Source organism: Lactuca virosa, chromosome 8 (assembly GCF_052849685.1).
Source record: "Lactuca virosa cultivar CGN04683 chromosome 8, Lactuca_virosa_CGN04683_v6, whole genome shotgun sequence".
Lineage (NCBI taxonomy): Eukaryota > Viridiplantae > Streptophyta > Magnoliopsida > Asterales > Asteraceae > Lactuca > Lactuca virosa.
The window spans coordinates 331,186,174-331,206,139 of NC_136433.1; the positions used below are offsets into that span (position 1 = coordinate 331,186,174).

Sequence of the window (19,966 nt, forward strand, 5' to 3'; positions counted from 1 at the left end):
TTGGTAACAGGAGCATAACTCAAATGAAAGGTCGTTATAAACGACTTAATGAAAGTGCCGGAAAATGGGTTGGTATTTACTGAGAAGCATATAGAGAAAGAATAAGTGGAATGAGTATGAAAGATGTTGAGAATGAAGCTCATAAGTTGTATGAGACAAGTGCAAGCAAGTTCAATGACACAATTGGTTTTAATGAGGTTATGTGTAAACATCGAAAAAGGGATTTACAGCTAGATCATGATTCAACACGATCACGTCCTGAATATGAAGTGGGTGATGAAGAAAGTGGTGGTAGCACAAAAAGATCAAGGTGTACTGAAGAAGGGGAGTATTATGTCCAATCCAACACAGAAGGGGCAAATATTACTGGTTCAACAATTAAACGTCCAACGGGTAGAGATACGACTAAAAGAAATGAAATAGGTAAGTCTTCTAATGAAGTTGTTGCAGAATTTCGTGCAATAAGGATTAGTAGAGCTAGTGAAGTAGAAGTCATGAAAAAAGACTCGACTTAGATCAACAAAGGGAGCAAAAAACAGATGAAAGGGAGCTAGTGAAGTTGCAGAGTTTGCATTTGAACACACTCCTACAAAAGGAGCACTTGTCATCTGAAGAAGAAAACATGAAACGTTTTCTAATGTCTAAGTTTTATGGAAACTAATTGCAATTTAGGTTATGTTTTATTTTCATTGTACTTTTAGTGTATTTGTAAGATATTTTATTTTGTATTTGTATCTCATGCTTTTAATGTATTTGTCAGATATTTTATTATGTATTTGTACCTCATGCTTTTAATGTATCTGTAATATATTTTATTGAATGCAGAGTTGTCATTATTTTCTTTACGGAATGCATAGATGTCATTATCATCTTTCGGAGACACTACTCATTTCTAGTATTCTTTTCTTTAATACAAAGTTCCCATTATCATCTTTCTTGAATGCATTGTTGTGAGTATAACCTTATCATCTAGAAAATCCGCCATTATCTTATGTATATGAGATTCTGTGATGTGTCGTCTTTTTATTGCATTCTTGGATTTTATCTAGATAAACTATTTTAACATTGTCTTTATTTAAAATTTGAAAAAAAAAACAAAAATCAATATTCTTCCTATAGTAATAGAATATAACACTTACATATTTTCATATCCACCCCTAATTCTTCATTTCACTCTTCATTTCTAATCTCTTTGAAAAATGTCTCATAATGCAAACTCATCAGATGGTTCCGGTTCATCGAATGTGAATGAATATGAAGAATGGGAAGCACGAGTTGTTCAACAGAATAGACAACTTGATGTTATCAAGAGTGAGTTAGTCATAGGCATACCAAACATGAGCATAAGAGATCATCCTTAAGCAAGATGGAGGTATTGAGATCGGGAACGTGAGCAGGGTGAGGCACGTTTGATGAAAGACTAATTTATTGACAACCCAACGTATGGTGAAGCAAACTTCCGTGGTAGATTTCGAATGCGAAAACCACAGTTCCTCCGCATAGTGGAAGCTGTTACAGCCAATGACCGATATTTTCAACAAAGATGTGATGCCACAGGCAGATAAGGTTTTTCACACATACAGAAATGTACTGCAGCTATGAACATGTTGGCATATGGGACATCAGCAGATGCACTTGATGAATATTTAAGAATGAGTGAGACTGTGACAAGGGATGCTCTTGTAAAGTTTGTGGAAGGTGTCATTTCATGCTTTCGTGAAGAGTACCTTAGAAGTCCCAATCAAGATGATTTGGCACGACTGCTCCATGTTGGAGAAGAACGTGGATTTCCAGGTATGGTAGACAGTATTGATTACATGCACTGGGAATGGAAAAACCGCCCCACTGCTTGGGCTGGACAATATATAGGTAAAAGCGGTAAGACAACAATAATTTTGGAAGCTGTTGCATCGTATGACTTATGGATATGGCATGCATTCTTCGGAACACCATGTTCGTGCAATGACATGAACGTCCTCCAAAGATCTCCTCTTTTTGATGATGTCTTGGCAGGTCGAGCACCAAAGGTGAGTTATACTGTGAATGATCGAGAAAATAATATGCCTTATTATCTCACTAATGGCATATATCCTTCATGGGCTGCCTTTGTCATGTCAATAAGTTCTCCACAACTTCAAAAACACAAGTTGTTAGTTGAACATCAAGAGGCTGCTAGAAAAGATGTTGAAAGAACATTTGGAGTTTTACATGCTCGTTTTGCATTTCTTCATCGCCCTTGTCTTGTGTGGGACAAAGATATGATGGGGAAAATTATGATTGAATGTATCATTATTCATAATATGATAGTTGAGGATGAATGACACACACACACATTCATTATTATGATCCATCATAATTTATAACTATAGAAGACGAAGAATATTTTGAATACTCTACTCAACGAATTAGATCTATCCAGTTATATGACCAACATAGCACAAGTTCGCAATAGAGAAGCTCATAACGCTCTAAAAACGATTTGATTGAGCATATATGGAAAAAATTCAACACTGAAGAATAATTTAGTAGTTTGCATCTAGTGTATTTGTGAATTATTTTATCTATTTTATTAAGTACATGAATGTAAAATATTTTATTTATCTATTTTTATTTAATTTTATGTTTAAAATAAATAATTTATTTGTTTCAAAATAAATATTTATTTTTAATATTTCTAGTAGTTTTTAGTAAAAGAAAAATGAAAATAAGTTATATTTTTAAATAAAAATGGGTTTGGATTGGGTTGCTAATGGGTGTAAAAAATTAGATTGGATAGGGTTGTATAGGTGAAAGAGAGAGAAATTAGTGTTTTTTATTAGAAAAGTTGGGTTGGGTTGGGTTGCTAATGAGAGTAGTTTTAGACTACCCCCATTGGGGGATTTTTGGTGAGCCGCTTATGGAAAATTTATTAAAAAAATGAATTAATTTTGGTGAACTAGACCGATAAAGCAACCCAACTCACAAAAGATCACATCCATTTCACTTTAACACATGTTGAACAAAGAAAGCGTTTCACCATATTTTTTTAGATTAGATTATATATTTTAGGATAAAAATCATTATCTACTAAAAATCTAATGTTATCTCAATCAAAAAAATAAAAAAAAATATTAAAAGTTCTGTTTTTTTTTCCCTATAAATAGAGTATAATATTGATATACTTCATATCTCATCTCCACTTTTCATTTATGAACCCTTTTGATTTCTGTAAAAAGATGGATCCAAATTTCCTTTTAAATCTAAATGATTCTCAAGATTATCAAAACTTTCAAAGCTATGAAACTTCACAGTTTTTTGCAAATCTCAATCAATTTCCCATCACTGAAAATGATCTAACCTCACAAAATACCAGAAAAAAAATCCAAGAGGTGATAAACGGGATGCTGATGAAGATATCGCTTTAATGTCAGCATATTGTATCGTTACTGAAGATGAGAGACGTGGAAAAAACCAAAAGAAAACATCAATATGGGCACGGGTGAAGGAACTATATGATGCAAATCAGGCGGAAAATCCAGAAAAGTTTGGTAACAGGAACATAACTCAAATGAAAGGTCGTTATAAACGACTTAATGAAAGTGCCGAAAATGGGTTGGTATTTACCGAGAAGCATATAGAGAAAGAAGAAGTGGAATGAGTATGAAAGATGTTGAGAATGAAGCTCATAAGTTGTATGAGACAAGTGCAAGCAAGTTCAATGACACAATTGGTTTTAATGAGGTTATGTGTAAACATCGAAAATGGGATTTACAGCTAGATCATGATGCAACACGATCACGTCCTAAATATGAAGTGGGTGATGAAGATAGTGGTGGTAGCACAAAAACATCAAGGCATACTGAAGAAGGGGAGTATTGTGTCCAATCCAACATAGAAGGGGCAAATATTACTGGTTCAACAATTGAACGTCCAATGGGTAGAGATGCGGCTAAAAGAAATGAAAAAGGCAAGTCTTCTAATGAAGTTGTTGCAGAACTTCGTGCAATGAGGATTAGTAGAGATAGTGAAGTAGAAGTCATTTAAAAAAGACTCGACTTGGATCAACAGAGGGAGCAAAAAACAGATGAAAGGGAGCTAGTGAAGATGCAGAGTTTGCATTTGAACACGTTCCTACAAAAGGAGCACTTGTCATCTGAAGAAGAAAACATGATTTTTCTAATGTCTAAGTTTTATGAAAAATAATTGCATTTTAGGTTATGTTTTATTTTCAGTATACTTTTAGTGTATTTGTAAGATATTTTATTTTGTATTTGTATCTCATGCTTTTAATGTATTTGTAAGATATTGTATTATGTATTTGTATCTCATGCTTTTAATGTATCTGTAATATATTTTATTGAATGCAGAGTTGTCATTATCATCTTTACTGAATGCATAGTTGTCATTATCATCTTTCGGAGACACCACTCATTTCAAGTATGCTTTTATTTAATACAAAGTTGCCATTATCATCTTTTTTGAATGCAGTGTTGTCAGTATAACCTTATCATCTAGAAAATCCTCCATTATCTTATGTATATAAGATTCTATGATGTGTCGTCTTTTTATTGGATACTTGCATTTTATCTAGATAAACTATTTTAACATTATCTTTATTTAAAATTTGAAAAAAAAACCAAAATCATTATTCTTCCTATATTAATAGAGAATAACACTTACATATTTTCATATCCACCCCTAATTCTTCATTTCACTCTTCATTTCTAATCTCTTTGAAAAATGTCTCATAATGCAAACTCATCAGATGGTTCCGCTTCATCGAATGTGAATGAATATGATGAATGGGAAGCACGAGTTGTTTAACAGAATAGACAACTTGATGTTATCATCAGTGAGTTACTCATAGGCATGCCAAACATGAGTGTAAGAGATCATCCTAGAGCACGAAGGAGGTATTGAGATCGGGAATGTGAGCAGGGTAAGGCACGTTTGATGAAAGACTACTTTGTTGACAACCCAACGTATGGTGAAGAAAAATTCCGTGGTAGATTCCGAATGCGAAAACCACTATTCCTCCTCATAGTGGAAGCTGTTACAGCCAATGACCGATATTTTTCATCAAATACGTGATGCCAGACGCAGACAAGGTTTTCCACCAATACAGAAATGTACTGCAACTATGAGGGTGTTGGCATATGGGACATCAACAGATGCACTTGATGAATATTTGATAATGAGTGAGACTGTGACTAGGGATACTCTTGTAAAGTTTGTGGAAGGTGTCATTTCATGCTTTCGTGAAGAGTACCTTAGAAGTCCCAATCAAGATGATTTGGCACGACTGCTCCATGTTGGAGAAGAACGAGGATTTCCAGGTATGGTAGATAGTATTGATTGCATGCACTGGGAATGGAAAAACTGCCCCACTGCTTGGGCTGGACAATATACAAGAAAAAGCGGTAAGACAACAATAATTTTGGAAGCTATTGCATCGTATGACTTATGGATATGGCATGCATTCTTCAGAACACCAGGTTTATGCAATGACATGAACGTCCTCCAAAGATCTCCTCTTTTTGATGATGTCTTGGTAGGTCGAGCACCAAAGGTGAGTTACAATGTGAATGATAGAGAAAATAATATGGCTTATTATCTCACTAATGGCATATATCCTTCATGGGCTGCCTTTGTCAAGTCAATAAGTTCTCAAAACATCAAAAACACAAGTTGTTCGCTAAACATCAAGAAGCTACCGGAAAAGATGTTGAACGAACATTTGGAGTTTTACAAGCTCGTTTTGCATTTCTTCATCGCCCTTGTCTTGTGTGGGACAAAGATATGATGGGGAAAATAATGATTGCATGTATCATTATTCATAATATGATAGTTGAGGATGAACGACACACATACATTCATTATTATGATCCATCATAATTTATAACTATAGAAGACGAAGAATCTTTTGATTACTCTACTCAACGAATTGGAGATCTATCCAGTTATATGACCAACATGGCACAAGTTCGCAATAGAGAAGCTCATAACGCTCTAAAAAACGATTTGGTTGAGCGTATATGGAAAAAATTCAACATTGAAGAATAATTTAATAGTTTGCATCTTTTGTATTTGTAATTTATTTTATCTATTTTATTAAGTATGTTTCATGAATGTAAAATATATTATTTATCTATTTTTATTTAATTTTATGTTTAAAATAAATAATTTATTTGTTTCAAAATAAAATATTATTTTTAATATTTGTAGTAGTTTTTAGTAAAATAAAAATAAAAATAAGTTATATTTTTTAAATAAAAATGTGTTTCGATTGGGTTTGTAATGGATATAAAAAATTAGATTGGATTTGGTTGTATAAGTGGAAGAGAGAAATTAGTTTTTTTATTAGAAAAGTTGGGTTGGGTTGTGTTGCTAATGAGAGTAGTTTTAGACTACCCCCATTGGGGGATTTTTGGTGAGCCGCTCACGGAAGATTTATTAAGAAGAAATGAATTAATTTTGGTGAACTAATCCGGCAAAGCAACCCAACTCACAAAAGATCACAACCATTTCACGTTAACACGTGTAGAACAAAGAAAGCGTTCCACCATATTTTTTTAGATAAGATTATATAATTTAGGATAAAAATCTTTATCCACTAAAAATCTAATGTTATCTCAATCAAAAAATAAAAAAAATACTAAAATTTCTATTTTTTTCTCTATAAATAGAGTATAATATTGATATACTTCATATCTCATCTCCATTTTCATTTCTAAAGCCTTTTGATTTTCTTTAATAAGATGGATCCAAATTTCGTTTTAAATCTTGATGATTCTCAAGATTATCAAAACTTTCAAAGTTATGAAACCTCACAGTTTTTTGCAAATCCCAATCAATTTTCCATCACTGAAAATTTTCAAACCTCACAAAATACCGAAAAAAATCCAAGAGGTGATAAATGGGAAGCTGATGAAGATATCGATTTAATGTCAGCATATTGTATCGTTAGTGAATATGAGAGACGTAGAAAAATCTGAAAGAAAACATCAATATGGGTACGAGTGAAGGAGCTATAGGATGCAAATCAGGCGGAAAGTCCAGGAAAGCTTGGTAACAAGAACATAACTCAAATGAAAGGTCGTTATAAACGACTTAATGAAAGTGCCGGAAAATGGGTTGGTATTTACCGAGAAGCATATAGAAAAAGAAGAAGTGGAATGAGTATGAAAGATGTTGAGAATGAAGCTCATAAATTGTATGAGACAAGTGGAAACATTTGGAGTTTTACAAGCTCGTTTTGTATTTCTTCATCACCCTTGTCTTGTGTGGGACAAAGATATGATGGGGAAAATTATGATTGCATGTATCATTATTCATAATATGATAGTTGAGGATGAACAACACACATACCTTCATTATTATGATCCATCAGAATTTATAACTACTGAAGACGATGAATCTTTTGACTACTCTACTCAACGAATTGGAGATCTATCCAGTTAAATGACTAACATGGCACAAGTTTGCAATAGAGAAGCTCATAATTCTCTAAAAAACGATTTGATCGAGCATATATGGAAAAAATTCAGCAATGAAGAATAATTTAGTAGTTTGCATCTTCTATATTTGTAACTTATTTTATCTATTTTATTAAGTATGTTTCATAAATGTAAAATATTTTCTTTATCTATTTTTATTTAATTTTATGTTTAAAATAAATAATTTATTTGTTTCAAAATAAAATCTTTATTTTTAATATTTCTAGTAGTTTTTAATAAAAGAAAAATAAAAATAAGTTATATTTTTTAAATAAAAATGGGTTTGGATTTGGTTGCTAATGAGTGTAAAAATTAGATTGGATTGTGTTGTATAGGTGGAAGAGAGAGAAATTAGTTTTTTTATTAGAAAAGTTGGGTTGAGTTGGGTTGCTAATGAGGGTGGTCTTAGAGACATAGGCCGATTCTCGTGATGGATCTAGCTTGCATTATTCTGTAGCTATGCAAGTTCTTATTTTTGCTTTGGGGATTTGTGAAAAAGTTAGTACTTTTGGATTTGGAAAATCTGAATCAACTGAGCATCATCTATATCTACATTTTTATCTTTATAAATCTTATAAATGAAATCATTTAAATCAATATGGTTCAATATAAATCATTTATCTTGAACCATGTTCATTTGAAACATCCACAACTTTTCATCTTATGGTATTAAATGGATTGATTAATTAAAATTGTTTTACTATATAACTTCTACAACTTTTCAACTTATGCTAATTAATTCATTAGTTAATCAAAATATTTTGTCTATATAAGAACGTTATTTTGATGTTAGGTTACTTGCAATTGTTTCTTTTCTCCTTTTTTTTGTCTTCTAGAACCCATGAAAATGGAAAAGAAGGTAAAGATAAAGAGAGGGATTAAAATTCCAAAGTAAAAGATGACTACAAGTGATTTAACATATTGTATATGTAAGTGTGTATTTTATTTATGTGTAACCTTCCACTGCTAATATTCATATATATTGTTGTATTTTTCTTCATTATTTCCACTTCATATTCCTTTAATTTTTCTTTAAATTTCATGAAAATGTTAATGATTTTACTTTTAGAACCAAAAGAATACAATTTAAATTAATTTGTTGCAATTTTTTAATGTAAGATTGAGGTATACTTTAATGCTTCACTAGATCATTATATACTTTAAGAAAGAGTATTTATATGTAATAATAAAAGAAGAGGTATGGTCAATCTGAATTCAAATATTTTGATTAACTAATGAATTAATTAACATAAGTTAAAAATTTGTAGGAGTTATATAGTATAAATATTTTAATTAACCAATTCACTAAATATCGTAAGATGGAAATTCGTAGGAGTTTCAAATTAATATGTTTGAATAAATTGAATAATAAAGAAATGAGAAATTCTTAAACTGATTGAGTTTAAAAATACTTAAAATAATATTAAATCAAAATTTATATAAATGATTTATTTATGTGCAACTTAAAGATAGATAAAGACATTCAAAAATATATAATTGAGTATTAAATATTATATATATATATATATATATATATATATATATATATATATAATTCTTAAATGTTAATCATTTTCATAAACACTATTTTATTATATTATATATATATATATATATATATATATATATATATATATATATATATATTTGACAATATAATTTTCTTCCTTATCAACATGGAGGTTTTCGACTAGTAAATATTATAAAGGAGACAATTTTTTTTCAACTTTTAATGTTGTTAAAGATAAATCATTTATCTTTTACTACATATTTTTTAAACTGCCACACTATCCATCTAAGTTAATATACTTCATTAGAATTTTCATTTACTAATAAAAATTAAATATAATATTGATTTGATATAGTCATAATCATTTACTAATTATTTATAATTTTACATACGATGGCTCAATATGCATAAACAAGAAAGTGTATTGTATAGTTAAAAAAGATTTTATGTGTTGAAGGTAATTAACAAGAGAAATTCTAAATTAATATGGTAAAATATAAATGATTTAACTGTAACCATAAATGATATAGATATAAATATAAATATAATCATAGATATAGATATAATTATAAATATAAGTTTGATTAAAAATAATTATTTTTTTTCATTATTTATAACATATAAAGTTTTATATTAATTTGATATAAAATTATATATTAATTTAAAGTATATTATAATATAAAATTAGTTAAAATTAAATTTTTTAACTGCCTCTAACTGTGGTTTACATGTATAGGTGACTACAATTATATATAATTTTTTATATTTGCTACTTTTTAATATTCATATTTAAATTGTATTATTAATTAAATAACATGTTGACATTTTTAACCATAAATAAAGATATATGGTGAATAAAGTCATAGTCATTATAAATCTAAAAACCTTAAATACACAATTAACGCGTAGCTAATAATATCGATTCCAAAACAACGTATGTTATATATGGCTGACCATCAAGCAAGTAAACTTAATTTAAATCTTAGTTGTTATTTGAAAATTGACTTGAGTCGAGTATTTTGGATGAACCAGTTTGGTTACATTTTTTTTTCTTATTTAACTTTTAAAAACAAAAATTATAATATGCTATAATTTTTAAAAAGGAAAAAAGTATCATGCACTTCAATTTTATCAACAAAACATCAACTTTTATTTAAAATGTTAAAAATCATCATTTTTATAACTTAAAATATCAACTTTTAAAATATTTCCTTCTCTACAATGTGTATATATCTATTGTAATATTTATATAAGATGATATACTTTCATATTAAAAAAATGATATCAACGTCATATCATATATGCAATTGTGACAATGAAGCTAAACAAATGGGATATGTGTGTATTACAAAATCCAACTAAATAGATAAAAATCTTATAAAAGTGGCATATGTTTTCTATAAGCTAATATATCTCTTTTGTTTCATTGTGTGTAAATGAAATATAATAACAAATTCGTGAGGTGGTGGACTATTTCTATATATCTACCAAAATAATTTTTTAGACATGGTTAATTATATATGGAAGTTTCTAGGTAAAAAATGACTTTGTAATATGCTTCAAAATAATTATGAATTTATATATCAATTTAATGTAAGAATTTTTATTTAATAGTTAATGTGTTATTATTACAAACATGTATATGCAAAAAATTAACTATGAAAAAAGGGATCTTTATTATCATGATTATGAAGCGGAATATGATTTGTATCAGGATCTGAGAGACATGAGGCGATTCTGGTTGTTTCAGATAAGTTCAACTTTCCTACTGTTGTTTGTAACATCTGCGTTTCTTTTTAGACATTAGTAATAAAATATGTATTTACATCGGTCAACAATTGTAAACTTTTAAGAATAAATGAAAGAGAATTATTTGAATATGTGTGTTTATATAAATTGTATGTGGTAATTAGATAAACAGTATACGTATAGAACATTTGCATAAAAAATTATTTTAAAATTTAATAAATAGAGCAAAAATAAACATTAAAAATAACAAATTATTTAGGATAAATAATCTTGATGGAAGTTGTAGTAGTTGTAATGGCCATCTCGTGAATATAGGCAACGCTTAAATCTAACTTCGTATAAAGAAGTTATAATTCTCTGAAGTTTCATGTTAAGCCCTATATGGAAAAGTGTGTCGTAAAAAGTGAATCGGAGATAGATTGCTTATAAGCCTAAGTAATCTAAACGAAAGTCGTAAAATCGTAAAAGCGAAACCATGCATATAAAGAATGCCTAAATCTGACTTTGTATGAGGAAGTTATGATTTTTTGAAGTTTCGATGTGACACAATACAATAGTGCGTGACACAAAAATCAAAATTAAAATCGTTTAATTTTTAGCCAAAACAGTCTAAACAATAATCGAAATATTCGTAAATACCAATCCGTCTATATAAAGAACATCGAGAACGAAGTTCGTATAAAGAAGTTATGAATTTACACAGTCTTTTGCAGTGTACTCTTCATAGATCATTAAATCTAAAAGAGGATGAGAATTAACTAACGGAGTCTAAATGAAAGTTGTCGTACTCGTTGATAGTTTCGCGTGGATATAAACAACGTCGAAAAAGTTTGTATACGAATGTGACGCCCGAGTCGCCAGGTATGAAAATTTATCCTTTAATCAATTAAAAGTTAAGAAGGGTTCATGACTACGCTGGGCATACACTAGCTACACACGACATACTCCTTGCATGTGTGCAATCGGGGTGAGTCTTGTATACACTGGGCGTACTCAAGCCAGGGACAAACCCTAACTTTTAGGGTTTGCACCCTATTTAAGATCATTAAGTCCTTCAAGTTCTTTCAACCCCCATTGCTTTTTAGTGCTAATCTCGAAACCCTAGCCATCTTGAGTGCATTTTTTTTCTTACAAAGAGTTTTTGAGTGTTCTTTTGTGGTTTTGAAGAAGAAGGAAGCTTGAGGAGAAGCAAAGGAGAAGAAGAAGCTTGTAGATCCAGAGTTTGTGCATCATTTCTAGCTTATTGGAGGTATAAAGTCTGAAACTTATTCATTATAAGCTTGGATATAGCTTTATGGAAGAATTTAGCATCTTTTGGTCCCATAATTTGGTCTTTTGGAGTATGGGCTACTCCAGACCATTTGAGTTGTCCTTTTAGACTCTTTGGGGTGCATGAAGTCATAAAAATCGTATCTTGAAGGTTAAGACTCAACCATGCATGAGTTGGTGACCACTTAAGAGAGATAGAAGGATTAATTCATGGTTTGAGTCCAAATAAGGCATGCAAGAGCATAAAGTTTGCAACTTTATAGCTTAAGACACTTTTATGAGCTTGGATCTAAGTTTTAGACGTTAAAGCTTAATGGGTTCAGACATTGGGGCATTTTTAGGCTAACTGACCAGTATGTCGAGCGTACTCTTGGGTTAGATTATTAACCTTATTGCTAATTAGGATTTTATACTTATGACTTAGGGAGAGGATTTATCAAGTCAACTGCTGAGTGTTATTTGATACCTTCAGTCTAAGGTGAGTTTCCTTCACTGTATCTGTGGGTCGAAGGTACCATTGTCAGCCCACTATTTTATGTTGTAGTATGATGATTGTCTTCGTGACAACTATCAGTTATGCCTGTATTTTCTTGATGACTCTGTGATTCTTTTGTTATGTTATTATGTGGTAGTGGTAGGGGTGAAATAGACCTGGTATTCGGTTGAAATAGACTGAAGGGGATTGCAAGCACCCATATATGCATGACTGTCCGGTTGAAATAGACCGAAGGGGATTGCTAGCACACAAATATGCTTGACTATATCCAGTAAAATCGAAGGGGAAGGGCCCGACTGATCGCACCACATCACCCTATGATTTTTCCGCATTATGAGATTTTGGGAATTTGTACATTGATAAACTATTGCTACGATACACTTTCGACTGTTTTGATATGATTATCGCATGTTTTGAATGGATTTAAAAACAAAAATTTTATCAGTATTTTTGGGATGTTACAAGTTGGTATCAGAGCCTTGGTTTGAGGGATTCAGGCATACTCTTGGGTGTTCCTGAACTCAAATCAAGGATTTGGTAGATTTTCCATAAAAAGAAACGTTTTAATTAACGGATTTTAATAAAAGATAAGGGGTGTGATGCATGCAATCAACCAAGCTTAAGTAAGTCTTCCCAAAATACCAGTACATGTTATATGTTTATGCTATGATATGAGAATTACATGCTAGATTAGGGGCTAAGGATCTGCTCATGATTGCATGACAGAATACTAGGAGAGATGCCTTTATGTGCCTATTTGTATTAGCTTATAGATTCGCATGCTAGTATCAGATCAATTACTTGATAGGATGACGCGTATAGGTTATGTTCTGATTTGAATTGCTTGATGCTCGAATGTTGCATGCTTTATGTTGTAGTAAGTTTTGTTGGTACCAACTAACTAGTGGGTAAATGCGTTGGGTTACATATTATTGAGATTAGATAATTTTAGAAGGATAGGTTTAACTCTATTATGCAACTCTTGTTTGAGTCCAACTGTTGTTGTGTGGGACCTTTCATTCGAAGAAGTATCTAGTACTGATAGTATGTAATTGTGATCATATAGTAGTTATGTGGTATTAGTGGAAGTTCCTTCTATAGCTGATACCAAAGAGGGGTGGGGAAAGGTGTTGGATTTAGTGTCTAAGCCCATAACTATAACTGGGATGTACTGGACCCGATTGTAGCATGGTCCTTTTGGGTTGCCTTCATCAGTGCAATTTGATAGGATGGACTTTTGAGAATAAGGTTATTTATGATTTATTAATATATTATAAGTATAATATATTAATATGAAATCATATTATTTAATTAGTATTGATCAAGAATAAATTTGGAATTAATTTAGTAATCAAAAGAGACTAATTAAATATATAGGGATTGATTGTGTAAATCAATGATTCTAATAGTGTGGGCTAATGATCCATGGTTATTTAGATGGGCTAATCCAATGAAATAACACATGGATAGTCAATGGAGGTTAAATCCATGGAGCATGAGAATGTTGAAAGTCATGGGTCATTAGGGTTTACAAGGTGTAACCCTAACATGTGCAACACTATAAATAGAACCCTCATGAACCAAAAACGGTTGCACTTTCTCTTTGAGCTAAGTAACTTATTCTCTTAAGCCACCTCTTGCATATTGGTGTTTGTGAACCATTAGAGGCATCACACTTGAGGTGCTCAAGCTTTCAAAGGTAAAGAACTACTAGTCCTTCTAAAAGGTATGTCATCTAACTAGATGTTTTATTCAATTGTTCAATTGTATGCTAGTTAGGACAGTGCTTTGGAAAATTGAAAATATGCATGTATAATTAGAGAAAACATAGATCCAAAGCATTTAGGGTTTCATGTGCACCATAGGAGTGTTATAGTGCTCAAAACCCAATAGTGGTATCAGAGCCTGGTTTGTTTTCTATTATATTTGATGCTCACTAATTTTTTTAAAGCTGAAAAAGTCAAATTTCTGGCCTCTGACTGCTGAACTCGCTGAGTCCATGAACTGACTCGACGAGTCCACTCAGTAAAAGAGCAACTCGACGAGTCCAGTGCATGCACTCGTCGAGTAGCAGGCTCTGGTTGCATAATTTCGAGTTTCTTGGCCTGGTTTGGATTGGGAACACTACCACAAACTGTTTTGGATCATTGGAAATGTTTTTTATGATGTAGTACTGCTTGTACTCATCCAACTACGATATAATTGTCAAAGTTTTAAAATAATTGTTGTTTTATATGATAAACAAAATTGTTGACTTGAAATTATCTTGTTTATGAGTTTAGTTAGATCATGAATTATGTGATAACTTTAGTTGTTAGAAAATTGATCTAAATGTATTTTAAGAACCTCCATAACTTGTCCTCAAGTTATGGAAAATGAAAAGTCTCATACATTAAAATGGAATTAAACTCATATGTTATGAAAATGAAAGGACAATTGTCAAATATTAAGATAATAGGTTAACTATTTGTATTATTTGATATGAATTGCCTTGCTACATAAGTTAAATTAGATCAATGGAATATTATATGATAATTTTTCCTTGTTAGAATTGATCTAAATATTCTTTAATGAGTTCCATAACTTGTCCTCAAGTTATGGAACATGAAAAGTCTTTTCATAAATGTTTTTAATGAACTCCATAACTTGTCCTCAAGTTATGGATTATCAAGAGTCATTTCATAAAACACACATTAAACTCATAAGTTATGGATATGAAGAGTTTTGACAAGTTTCAAAACTTGCCCTCAAGTTTTGGAATTTGTAAAGTCTCACTTTTGAAACATTTAAATTCCAAACCTTAGAATTTTAAAAGTTTAAAATTCAACCCTGATACTTTATAATATTAAAATTTAATACTTATATATATATATATATATATATATATATATATATATATATATATATATATATATATATATATATATATATATATATATATATATATATATATATATATATGTATAAGACAAGTCAGTCTTACCGTTAGTAGGCCTCATTCACGAAGCTGGTCTATAAGGGTGGTATAAGGTTATTGCCTATAAAATGGCAGTTTAATGGGTGTCCACTCTCACCCACCGCTTCCTTGACTGGTGGAGGGTCGTTAGCCGAACGGATAGGATAAGACATTAATTCTACCTCATTAAAAGTATAATGATAAATATAAAGTAACTAAACTTTTATTAAATTCCCAATCTTAGTTACTTTAGGAAAAATGTGAAAATGGTGCTAATCCATGAAATTGCACTTTACACCTTGTTAAGTCGTTAGTGGAGCGTGTGTGGTTAACCGACACACTAATCTGGGACTGATAGTGCATGGCAAAGGGTAGCTTGATGTTAATCATAGATCAATGGAGCGTGTGTGGTTAACCGGCACATTGATTAGGTGATTTGTAACATTGGGTGTACCAAGCTAATTTACATGGTTATTCACACCTTGTTTGTGATCCTCGGCATCCCAGTCACAAACTTGAAGGGCACAATCGAGATTTAAACATGCCTTTGAAAAGTTCAATGAATCTCAAAGGATCTAGGAATTTCAATCCAATTAAAACCGTTGAGAGAAAAACTTGAGACACACTTGAACAAACGTTAGAACAAGTATAGTTGCAAAATAGTTTATCTCAAAGGATCTGAAAGCTCAACAATAATAATAAGTTAGAGTCATATAATTAGAGAGTTAGGTGCGGAAATGTAAGGAAATATAAATGACAGTAGGTATTATATCAAGTATACACATAAGTTGATTCTTAACAAGGAATGCATTCAGACCAAGTTAGTAAGTGAGATTAAAATTAGCGATTAAGTCAAGAATGAATTGCTCCGAAGAGAGATAATATTCAGTTATATTCAAGTGAACTTTGAGAGTACGAAGGAGATGAGAGTAATAACACAAGATATGAGATTCAAGATGCGTAGTGTTATCTGATATATAGAATAAGAAAGATTGAGCTCTATATATAGAGACTCAAATATTACATTTGTTCAACTATCTAAGCGTAGCCATGCAAGGCATACTGGACAAAAGAGAGTATTCTAAGAAAAGCGGATAAAGAGCTAAACTAAGAAAGCTAGATAGTGAACTGCGGATGATGATGACTTCGGATGGGGTTGCTGAACAGAGTTGACTGCGGATCTTGGAAGGCTGCGATAGACCAAGTTTAAGAGGGTCACTTTTATGATTCAACAATTTCCCCCTAAGTGACCTATTCAACTTTTCTTCAGTTATCGAGTTTTAGGAACTTGATGAGAATCCACCAAAACTTTCTGATATTCTCTAACCAGGTGATTCTTCTTAAAATTTTGAACTTGACTTCGGCAGTTGTCTGTTTTGACTTTTGAACTGCGGTTCGACAAATTCAAGTTGCTTCCTTGTGAGACGATTCATGGCAGTCATAGGAATGAAATATTTGGTTTCATTGACCTTTCGTTTGAAAATGACTCCTAGATCTGGGAAGTTTGTTGCACCCAGAGATCTTTCTTGATAACCTTCAGTCAACATCGGTTCAGGATCAAGTGGTGGTAGATCGAACTTTTTGGCAAGGGCAGGGTGAATGTCTGCATCAATCTTTGCGAAGTCACAGACAGTTTCCCTTAGAAATGTGCTTGCCCTCTCAAATGCAATCTTCATCTTTGGATACTTTTCAGTTTTGTTTTGGAACACCCTTGCTATCAGGAAGACTTTTTCTGGATTCATGCATGGGAAGTCAGCTTGGGTGCGGACGTAGTCCTGATTCCTTCTTGTAAGAGTATACTGGATAAAGTCAGCTTTCATGAGTTTACGGGGCTTAAAGTTCTTGACTGCGGATGGTCTATCATTAGACCAAATTTTCTTTATTGAAGAAGCATGTTTAGCATGGAATCGATTGAGTCTTTCGAATTCCATGGGCAGTCTCTTGTGATCAGGTAAGCTGCGGTCAAACTGCTCAAATACAGTGAAGTATTTTGCATTGGGGGAGATTGGAACATCCCAGCAACCGTCAGATGGGGGTTCAGTAAAAGTAAGATAAGGTTTATAGTCATCATCCAGCAATCTTCGGTGGGGATTGATCCAAGAATTGACCAAGGATTCATCCATGGTGATGTCGAATCCGTTTTCTCTCCAGACTAGCTCAGCAAATTTGGCTGCTTTCCAGTCGGCTTTCTTCTGTTTCGTTGCGAGAGAATCATTAGAATGTTCGGATGACATGTTGGATGCTAAGTTCTTGAAGTGGGGAGGAATCACCGGTCGCTCAGGAGAAGGATTAGATTCTTGAATGATTTCCTGTTGCGGTGGTGATGACGAAGACCGTCAATTTTACCACATACTTGGTCAAATTGTGCCTTAAGAGCATCCGCAAGTTGTTGGTTGTTTGGGATTGTGGGTTGAAGAGCAAACGATGAATTTCCTTGGTGAGTTGCAGAATTTCAGGACCGTGGAAGTTGGAAGATAGAGAGCGTCGAAGGCTGTTGATGGTAGATTGTAGGACCGAGATGGTGGACTCATAGGCAGTATGAGTTTCATCTATCAGCTTCTTCGAATGAGTTGACTGATCCGCAATGGCTGTTTGAAGATCTGTCTTGATTGTGGATACCTCAGAGATGAGGCACTCTGCAGTAGCCATAAACTGCTGATGGTCATCCTTATGACTTGTATCCAAAGAACGAATTCCCATTTGAACTTTCAGAGAAATTCGCTCAGCAGCAAGTCGTTCACGAGCTTCAAGTCATTCGATCCTTTCAATAAGGGACTGCGGTCCTGGTATGTCTTCAGGTTGTGGTTGAGTGGGCTTAACGCAACAAGAATCTAATCTACTTTGGCTTGTAGACTCAGAAATTCTTTTCTGGACACAACAATCTTCATTTTCTTCTTTTTCTCTTTAGGCTTGGAGGTTGAGTGTTGAGAGCCACTCGAAGCTTCTTCCTCATCAAAAATCATAAAGTCGTCATCAGAAGGGGTAGGCTGAATTACCTCATTGATATCAAAGTCATCGAACCCGAATGTAGGTGCGGAGCTAACTTCGATTGCGATTCCATCGTCTTGAGAATCTCTAACATTTGGAGTTGGAGGGAGTTTTGATGAACCTTCACCACCAGGAGTGGTCTGAGCGTTGCGGACCGTCTCAGTCATTGTGGACATCCACTCATGTACTTTCAGAATTGCGGTTATGGTGTAGGCATTGTTAATGGCGTCTGCCCAATACTTTACCACTGATTGAATCTCTTGCTGTTTTTGTTGAAGCTGCTTGGTCTGTCGATCCTTTCTCGCTTGAGATGCCCTACGGAAAACGGCATATTCCTTTGCTTCAGCTTCATTGCTTGGCTTGTATGTACTCCATGAATCATTAAGATTAATTCCGTCAAATCCTTGAGAATGCACCGAGGTGTCCCTCGGGTCCACGGATCCTTGAACAATTATGCTCACCGTGCGTAAACCACCTGGAAAAGATGTAAGCAGAGTAGGATTTCCTGAGCTTCCTTGGTCTCCTTGACCCGTGGTCAAGTCTGGCCTCGGCTCAGTTCTGGCAAGGGGGGAAGAATTGCCCTGCAGTTGGAAAGGTATTTGAAGTGTGTGGGTTACTGACAAAAGGATGGAGTTCAACTCCTCAGGTGAAAAGAAATGTAGACGGGAAGCCCTGGAGACCTTAGGGCGAGAACCAGTTCCATCCCCTTGGGAGTGAGCTGGGGGTGAGTCTCCATGATCAGCTGAAACAGACACACTTTTTGTGTCTGAGTAGAATTCGATGGTTAAATTGAATGGGTCTGCGGCCACCCGAAGGACTACCGGAGCCTTTTGAGAGGCTGCGGCATCAGTCAGGTCACGCATTTGGTTAGTGGATTTGGTTTTTCTTTTCTTGAGGATAGCAATGGGTTGTGCGTCATCATCAGAATCACTCATAAGTTCCATGAAGGGAGATTGAGATTGATTGTCATCTGATTCGTCATCTGAAAGCACAATTTGTTTGAGTTTCCTTTTCTTGGATGGTTCAGTGTTCTTGGGAGCATCTTTCTTCTTTGGGGTTCCATGTTTCTTGGTGATGTTGCGGGGGCCTTGGTTGGCTGAGGCTACCTTCTTGAGCCTTTTTGATAAAGGTAAGTTGGATAGAGTAGTGGAAGATGGAGCTGCGGTACTACCAGGATTGATGGGTGCGGTTGAAGCTTGTATGTTCTGACTAGGTAGAAGCGGGGTAGGAAGGTATGGGTCAATACCTTCCGTAGCCTCTATGTGATCTGTGACATCATTGGTTTCAAGTCCAAGTGTAGACAATATGTGGACTGGTAGCCGTCTAATGGGTCCAAAAATAGATTGATCTTTAGAAGGGTTGTACCTTTTTAGATCTCTGGTTATGAAGAGGTTGACATCGTTGCCCATGCTCAGTTCTGCATCAGCATGAAGATCTAAGATGCATAGAGACCAGAATCTTGCAAATGTGAGCTCAGTAGGATTTTCTCTTGGACTTTCCTTGGGGATGTACTGCAAGAAGTC

At 33.2% G+C, this 19,966-nt stretch overlaps 3 pseudogenes; all 3 read left to right on the forward strand.

Annotated features, from left to right (window-relative positions):
* The window catches only part of LOC145131798 (beta-1,6-galactosyltransferase GALT29A-like), a 45,275-nt pseudogene extending 34,490 nt beyond the window's left edge, over positions 1–10,785 (forward strand).
* Positions 1,476–2,321, forward strand: LOC145134184 (uncharacterized; annotated as a pseudogene).
* Positions 4,933–5,874, forward strand: LOC145128907 (uncharacterized; annotated as a pseudogene).
* Positions 10,786–19,966: the final 9,181 nt, after the last annotated feature.